The sequence below is a fragment of the Sarcophilus harrisii genome, chromosome X, assembly GCF_902635505.1.
Source record: "Sarcophilus harrisii chromosome X, mSarHar1.11, whole genome shotgun sequence".
Lineage (NCBI taxonomy): Eukaryota > Metazoa > Chordata > Mammalia > Dasyuromorphia > Dasyuridae > Sarcophilus > Sarcophilus harrisii.
In genome coordinates, this window is record NC_045432.1 from 82,352,408 (window position 1) to 82,361,442 (window position 9,035).

The 9,035-nt window shown below is 48.6% G+C and overlaps 1 pseudogene; it reads right to left on the reverse strand.

Annotated features, from left to right (window-relative positions):
- Positions 1-2,372: 2,372 nt before the first annotated feature.
- LOC100928591 lies at positions 2,373-5,199 on the reverse strand (annotated as a pseudogene).
- Between the last annotated feature and the right edge of the window lie 3,836 nt (positions 5,200-9,035).

The window sequence follows — 9,035 nt, forward strand, 5'->3', positions numbered from 1 at the left end:
TGCCTATTATATTCCAGACACTGTACCAAAGGCAAGGGATACAAAGGCAAAAAAAAAAAAACAAGCACCTCGAAGGGTGCCCAGTTTAGCGGGGGATGCTGCATACAAACTACAATGGTCAAACAGGTTCTGGCCAGGACAGCGTGGGCGAGAGAGTAGAGGGCAGCCACTAAGATTAAGGAGACCTGGGAAGAGAAGCCAGGATGGAGTGATGAGGGGGGAGAAGCTTGCCTAGGAGGTCTGATTACCTTGCTTCAGTGCCCAGAAGGGGGTTATAATGAGCGCAGCACCCCTCCTGCATAGTCAGCTTTTCAAGAGTATCAAAGATCTTCTCACCTTCACTTTCAGGAGGTTCACACGTGCCCTCTCCTCCGTTGTGAGTTCTTACAGTCACGTTTGACTCCATGACCCCATTTAGGATGTTCTTGGCAGAGATACTGGAGGGGTTTGCCATTGCCTTCTCCAGCTCCTTTTACATATGAGGAAACTGAGGTAGACAGGGTTAAATGACATGCCCAGGGTCACACAGCTAGGCAGTGTCTGAGACCAGATGAGTCTCCCTGCTTTCAGGCCCAGTGGTGCTCTAACCACTGCAGTACCACCTTGTCATGTGAGAGATTGCATCCTAAACCTGCTGTTGCAAAGGATCCTAGAGGTAAGAGGTGCCCAAAGCCCCTCCCGTGCTTCCCTCCTCTTGCTTTTCAGCCTTCTAAAAACTAGCCCAGTTCTCCACTGCTGACCAAGCCAAATAAAACTACTGATTCCTGCCGTGGAGGCCTCCACAAGCTGCTTCCCACTGGCTTATCCAGCCTCCTCTTAGGGTATTGCTCCTCTGCACTCTGTGCTTGAGCCAAATGTATGTACTCTCCATCCCCCAGGGTTTGTTCTGCTCTGTCTTCCCACAGATCTGTCAAAGCCTAACTTTTCCAGCACGCATAGATCATAGTGACCCCTGCTTGGTTCAACTGAAAGCCCCTTAAGAACAGGACTTATCAGCCTGGTTTTTCATCTACACCATAGTACCATGCATACAGTAGTGGGTTAATAAGTATCAAACTGAAGATCCCTTGAGTGTTTAATATGCTCCACTTCCTTGTTGCTCTCTGGAAGTCCATCCCAATCTCTCCATCCCTGTTTGTCCTGCTATCCCTCCGTGTCTCTGCGTCTGGGGCCCTGTCCCTATCTGTCTCCGTTTCCCTGTCTATTTCCCTCTCTGTTCCATCCATGTCCATGTGTCTGTCTGAAGAGGGCTCTGGATAGGGAACCTAGAGGAGATCTGGGGAGTTCATCAGGCTTTTGCAAGTGCTTCCTAGGAGCCTCAGACTCAGACCCTTCTCTAGGAGCCTCAGACTCAGACCCTTCTGTGCCTGAGATGGATGTATTGCTTGCTGCTACTCTATTTACCTCTGGCTTCAGAGTGGGGATGAGATCAGGAAATCTGGCCCTTGGCCCCGTGCGCCTCCTTCAGCACTTTGTGAACTAGATACAGGAAGAGTAGCAGCCAATTGGTAGGTTCCTTTGGGTCCATATGGGTGAACTTCAGAGACTGGAAAATCTCCCACGCTGCCCGAGCCATGGAAAATAGTAAGAGTCCCAGTCTCAAGAGCGCCCTGCCCTGTCCTTCGGCTGCCTGTGCATCCTCAGCACTGTGACTCTGTGAAAATAAATTTTCAAATCTCAGCTCCTTAGTCATGGCTATGTGTTTGTCCTCGCCGTTCCCTTCCTCCAATCCACTTATTTAGGAGGGCCAGGAATTGCCCCATCCCATTTGGGGGAATGGGCAGAAGCCAAGCCAAGGAGCCACCTAGAAACTGGCCGGAAATACTGAGAATGGATGTCGCAGAATAACATTGTTTTGCACAACTTCGTACATATTTGACTCTCTGATCCCGTTGGAAGTTTTCTTTGCAAAGATCCCTTTTCTGGCTCGTGTGATAGATAGGGAAACTGAGGCAAACAAGGTTAAGTGACATATCCAGGATCTCACAGGTAGGAAGTGTCAGAGCCTGGACTTGAACTGGGTAGATGAGTCTTCCTGGCCCCAGGCTCCCATGGCCCTCTATTACACTATGGACTAAGTCTTATCTACTGTACTGCTGACTAGCCTAGCTGCACTTTGACCCACCCTAAAAGCAAAACAAGGGAACAGACTGGGCAGGATTCCCTTAACAATGGGATATGTTCAGAACTCTAATCTCTGAAATCCCTTCTTAATCTTCCTTTCCAACTTTGCCTTTTCCCTCCTCCTGGGCTTTCAAGTGTAGTCAGTGATGGGGCTTGAAGGCTAGGACTTCTGATGCCTCAGAATCCACTGGGCCCCTTCCGGGCTGTGGTCCCCATGAAGTCCCTACACTATCACAGTAACCATGGGCTTAGATCGTCGACAGATCATCAAGGCCTATCACGGGATGGATTTTGGCTGGAGGAATGAAACCCCTGATGGAGAGGGGGGACTTGTCCAAGAACACAATCTGAGTTGCAAAGGTTCATTAGGAAGAAGCAGATGTTAATTCAGTCAGGAGAGTGGAAAGTACACTTCCAATGAGCTCATTGTGACCAGCAGCAGCCCCACGATAGTATCCCCAGCAGATGGCAGGGACTTTACAGCTTTAGGCCGGTGAGATAGGATATAAAGGAGCAGCAAAAGTGCGGGGCCGCTTTTGTTGGAGCCGCTGCCCTGATGTGCTGGCGGTGTGCTCCCCTCACTGCCTTCAGAGTGGAAATCTAAACTAGTCATTTGAAATCCTAGACGTCAGAGTTAGCAGGAAGAGAGCCTACCTGCCCGATAAATGCCAGCTCAGATCAAAGCAAAGTGAGCAAAGGCTGATGGGAGCTGCAGAACTGGGGGGAGTCCCTCACCTCTCCACCACCAACATATGCTCCTCTTCGGTCAACTGGAGGAGGCACCTCCTGAGCTGAGACCTGAAGGCACTTAAAAGGATTCAGGAAAACGTGAGGAGGGAAAGCTTCCTCCCCTTCTGTTCCTCCCTTACCCTGCTCTACCCAGAAGTAGCTTTGTGGAGGGCCGTTTAAACCAAAGGCACTTTGGCAACTTTGAAAGATTTTGTAAATGTTAGAGCGCTTTGAAAATCAGAGAAAACTTGCCCAACTTGAAAGGAATTGGTAAATTATAAACCTAGGGAGCTTGGTCACACACAGGGTGAGCGGGGGGGGGGGGGTAGAATCTATCAATTGGAAGGATCGAGCAGGTAAAGTTAGTCAATCCGAAGTTGGAGCAAATACTATGCTAGGGGCTGAGGATACAGAGGTACAGAGAGTCCCTCCCTCCCATGTGAGTACAACTTGGGTTTACTTAAATCCAAAGTAATGGACAAAGAAAGAAACTACAAAGTTTACATGTACTGCTGTACATGTAAAGGAGAACCACAGAAGAGAGACAGAGTAATTGGGGAAGCAAAGAAAACAATGTATGGCATTTATTACATAGGTTTTTTTGAAATGGTGATTTATTGATTTCTATTGAATCCTCTCTTATATTCTGCTGTGTACATGGCATGGGTTTTTTCTTATTTTATATTTGTGTAAAATTAAAAAATTTACAAAACAAACTAAAGAAGTGAGCTAGAAGAACGAGCCAACAAAAACAATCTCACTATAAAGAGGTATAATGGTAACAGAGATACTCGATGCCAACCCAGAAGAGAATGACTCGAAAACATCTACAAGCAAAGCTTCAGAAGAAAAAAGAAGGAAGGGAGGGAGGGAGAGAGGAAGGAAAGAAAGAAAGAAAAAGAAAGGAAAGAAAAAATATAGCTTGGGAAGAGAAAGCAACCAAGTGTCCAAGGCTGCAGAAAGACACATCAAGGAAAATGAGAACTGAGAAAAGGCAACTACGAGATCATTGGTCACTCTGGAGAAAGAAATTTCAGTGAAATGAGGTCAGAAAGCAGACTGCAGAAGGATGATTAAAGGAGAGAAGAAATGAGGCAGTGAAAGGGAGGAGAGATCTAGGATGGTAGCGTACAGTAGACTGGCTTTTGTTGTCATTCCAAGATTTTAATAAGAGGAGTTCTCTGGAAGGCATTTCAAACACCAGTCTGTGAGGATGAACTCTGCTAGAGAAAGAGAATACAGATAGCGGGTAGCCACAGAGTTGAGGGATTTTCTTGATCCTGGGAAGGATCTGAGAGTCTCCTGTTTTGAGATCAGCCTTGCACTGCTCTGTAATCTTTTATTTCTCTTTTTCTGTGTCAAAGACCTTGGGGTCGAGGTTTGCAGAGCCTTTTTTTTCCCCCTTGAAGTAGCCATCAGTGAGATGAGTTGATTTTTTACATCGGAAAGGTTAATGCCGGTAGAGGTGGCAACAACAAATTTTTTTTTTTTTTTTTTTTTTTTTTTTTTTTTAATTTAATAGCCTTTTATTTACAGGATATATACATGGGTAATGTTACAGCATTAACAATTGCCAAACCTCTTGTTCCAATTTTTCACCTCTTACCCCCCCACCCCCTCCCCTAAATAACAACAAATTTCTTATGGGTCCTTCACAGGGGAGTACAACTGATGGTCAGAGGTTCGGTCACCCAGAAGCACGCCACTAGCCAGCTGCTTCGGGAAAACCGCTCGCTCGTCCCGGTGGCAGCCAATGAGAGTCAGTGGTCTCTGGGCCCGGCATGATGTTAGCTCGAAGTCTCCCCGCATGCTGGCTGAAGAGCTTCCTGCCATGGCTTAGTAGCTTTCTAGGCACATCCTTGGGAGGATAATAGTAATACAATCAGTTGGCACTTGGTGTATTCTTACCGCACAGGTTTCTCCATGCTCCACCTGGCTTTGAGATCTTTGCAGGCACCATCTCTCTCTCTCTCTCTCTCTCTCTCTCTCTCTCTCTATCTGGGTTTTTTCTGCAGCATATTTCCGCTTGTACGTGGTTTGCCGGGAACACACTGCAGACATGGAATATTTACCAATCCCTTGGGCCAGCACTGCAATGCTTTCAAGGCTTTTTCACCACCTTTTCAGCCACACCTTTCTTTTTGTTCTTTTCTCTTTGATTTTCCTTTGGTTCCTTTTGGGGTGTTTTGTCCCCTATCTTGAGAGAAGGGGAAACGGCATTTTTTATAGATAAATTTCTTTTTATTTTTTTTTGCAAAGAAATCTTTTATTTTCAATTTTATAAAAAGAAATACAATAAATCCAAAGGATATCGATAAGCTCTGTCCACCTGAATGTCTTAACCATGTTGAGGACAACTTCTATGCCCCTTATATAGCAGACTTCACTGTGGAAGTAATATTAAAATCGCCATAAATACATAATTCTGTTCCTTTTGATTATTCAGGGATGTTCAGGAAAAGAATGTATTTTGTTTATAAGAATTCAAGCCATCTTCCAATTGACAAATGGTCAAAGGATATGAATAGGTAATTTTCCGATGAAGAAATTGAAACTATTTCTAGCCATATGGAAAGATGCTCCAAGTCACTATTACTCAGAGAAATGCAAATTAAGACAACTCTGAGATACCATCACACTTGGACATTTGTAAGCAGCAGAAAAGTAGCCAGTAGACAAGGAGAGATTTCCCATGGTAATTGCTGGGGTAGTCTTCTGGAGAAGATGCAAGGGGACAGAAGGATGTACGTCCAGGGATTGACACTGTCAAGAAGGGCCATTTCTTTGTCAGAGACTTGAGTTAGTGGGGGAAGAGGGATGTGAGAAAAGAAGAGGGAGTTTACCACTTTTCTTAGCCAAACAAAGTCCTCATCTGAGAGGGAGGTGGGGTCCTGTGGGAGGCTTGTGGAGAGAGGATTTGAGGTAGCCAGTACGGTGAATAGCATAGAATTTATGAGGAAGCCTTGCTGCAGTGAGGACCCATTGAGATTAAATACAAATTGGTGTAAGTTGGGTCCCTCTCAGCTCAGTTTCATGACTTTCTCCAGCTCCCTTCAACAGGTAGGATGGAAAGAGGCCAACCGGTAAGTATAATGAAGGGTTGGGGTCTGTTGAGATTCGGTTCTAATGCCAACATTCTCCTAGTTCAAGCTTGATGTTGGGATGAAACGAGGCACTCTCGAGTCATCAGTTAGCAAAAGGAGATTTACTTTGTCCTGACTCAGAAAGGGTACGGACCGAGGACAGAGTAGCATTTTGGTTCCCTGGACTCCCTCCTGGCCTCCACATGGAAACAAGTCTGGCCATTGGGGCAGTATATGGGGAAGGATCCAATCCCTTTAGCAATCCACCAGGTTAGAGGGGCCTTTACTGTTCATGGCTGCTCATAGCCTTCAGGTGACCAGAAAGCTGAAAGATCAGGTCTTGGGGACAACTTTGTCTTTTTTTAGGGAAAACTAATATTTAAGGACCAAGGCAGGTGGATGAGCGTGAAAGGACCAGGGTCAAATGTAATTGGGAAAAATTAAACATAATCGGGAACAAACATAAGGTTCTACTGAACGGTTTGGCATTTGAGGGTGACCCCCGGGGTCCAGACAGTGACATAATGTAGGGTCCAGTTTAGAAGGGAGCAGGGGCTGAGAGTCAGGGGGAAGTACTGAGGGCAGGGGGACTCAAGGTTGGCCTGTGCCAAGGCCAGAGTCGGATTAGGAGTAGTAAAGCTCAGGGCGACATGGAATGAGAAAAGCTTATGAAATGAAGGAATTCCAGAGATCGCAAGCATGGAAAGGCAACACTTGTGGGTGATATGACCATCCCGGGGTGATTGAGACAAGGTAGAGGAGGAGGGGGAGCTCACAGGAAGCCAGGAAGTCAACGAACTGGAAGGTAAGGGTCTTTGTGAGCACATCCACATGCAACACTGAAATCAATTGGGCCATAAATGTGAACAAGAAGTCGCCCAGTATGAGGACAGGAGATGGTGGAGAGGGACGCTGAGGCAGATACCGAACTCCTTGAGAAAGGGGGGAGATTGGGAGCTAATGGTCATTAGGATCTAGAGCAATTCAGATGCGTGGACCTAAGGAAGAGAGGGTGTTGGATCATGGCAACAGAAAGTTTCTGAGTGACCATAGGGAGCACAGGTGGTGAATGGATGACAAGTCTCTGACAAGGGGTGACCCGGGAATAGAAGAGATCTTGTTGGGGAGATGGATCTGAGGACGCTGGCAACAAGACTCGGAGATGAGATTCTCCTCTCACCTGGATTGGGAAAGGAAGAGGAGGGGGCAAGCATTAGAGCCAACCTTAACCGTGCACTGGCTTCTACCTTCGTGCCAGAGTCCTTTCATGTCATTCCCCTGCTCAGAAAGCTCTCATGGCTTCCTATTTCAAGCAGAATCAAATCCAAAATCTTGCGTGTACTTGTCACCCCTTTACCACCAGCCTCCAATGGATGGCAGGAATGGCCTCCCTCCCCCTTGTCTTGAGGCTCCTTCAAGTCCTCCCAGCTTTGACAGCCTCCTCCTCCAAAGTGACTATGCAGCATGGGATACGACACATACTGAGTGTCCCACCCTGGGTAAATCACACGGGCTTTTTGTGTTTTTCTGTGTCCTTTGGGCTGGTGTCCCCTAGAATGAAGCTTGTTTCCTTGGCTCTCCTCTGTTTCCAGGACTCTGGTTTCCCTCTAAGACCTTCCCCTCTCCTGGACTGCTCCCTGTCAGTGATCTGCTTTCTGTGCCCCCCCCCATCCAGATCTGTCCTCAGTGACCTCCCCCACATCCGTCCCTGGCATTCCCCCATTCCATTTGCATCTGCACTGTGCCCCCCCCCACGGCCTCATTGTCACACACACCCCATTTTTCTTTGTTCCCCCTTTCCCTTCCCTTTCCTTTCCCTTCTGAGCATCTCTGGAAAGAACGGAGAGGGAGCCCTTTTGCTCTTCCCTTTCTTAGGTCCTCCAGCCCAGCTTGAGCTCTTTGTTGGTCTGCCGCTCCTCTAGCAGCTCTTCCCTGGGGCCTCCTCATCCTATCTCCCCATCCCTTTCCTCCCTTCTGCTCCCCCATGCTTAGAGATCCCTCCCACCACTATCCACGCAGACGGAAATAGCAGGCTCGGGCAGCTCCACCAGGCCTCCTCTTCTTGGCCCCCATGCTTCTCCTCCGGACCTCGGGCTCTTCCCAGATCACTGCCTTCTCTCCCTGGGGGCCCAGGCCAGTTGTATGTCTCAGTGGGCCCTAGGGCCTGCTTCGAGCGAGCACCTGCCCTCCTCCTGTTGCTTAGTCTGGCCTCAGGTCTGTCCTTTGGGCCAATTCAGGTGGGATAGGAGGTTGTGGGGGGAAGCTGGGGAGGGGGAGTTTGGGCCTTCCACACGGTTTTCAGTGACAGGAAGGTGCTTGCCTTTTCTGCTTCCTCTGGATGGGAACACTGAGCCCCTGGGCTGACCCAATGACTGAACCAGCCTCTGGACTCTGGAAGGGAAGGGGGCTGGGAGAGGGGTGGGGGAGCATCATCTGGTTTCCTTTGTGTGTCTGTGGGGGTGTCCTCATGTGCCTTGCTCCGTGTGGTCTGTCCTTCCCCCTCGGTGTTGGTGTTTCTGGCTCTCCAACTGGTACTTCCTCGCCTCCTGATGGGTGTGTCAGCCATCTCGGTCTCTCTCAATGTCTCTGTCTCCCTCTTCCCGTCTACACACATTTTTTCCAGGGAGGCCTGGGGCACATGGGCCAGGACAAAAGAGATGTTGGAACCAGAGCCTCATGGGATCGTGCTGGTCCCAAGGAGTCGTGTGCCCAGATGCATGAGAGGGGCGGCAGGGCAGCTCCAGACTGAGGCAGAGCCGGAGCCCAGTATGGCATCCAAGGCCTGTGGGACGTAGATGGAATCTCTGTGGGACCTATGTGATGTATGTAATATATGTGTGCCCCTCTCCCCATCCTGTCAAGAGCAGAGCAGACCCCTGGTCTCCAGGACAACGGGGGAGGGGGAGGGGAGGAGGAGGAGGAGGAGGAAGAGAAGGAGGAGGAGGAGGAGACAGGAGGAGGAGGAGAAGGAGCTAGGGAGACAGGGGAGGAGACGGAGGAGGAGGAGGAAGAAACAGAGGAAGAAACAGGAGGAGAAAGAAGAAAGGAAGGAAGAGGAAGAAACGGAGGAGGAGGAGGAGGAGGAGGAGGAGGAGGAGG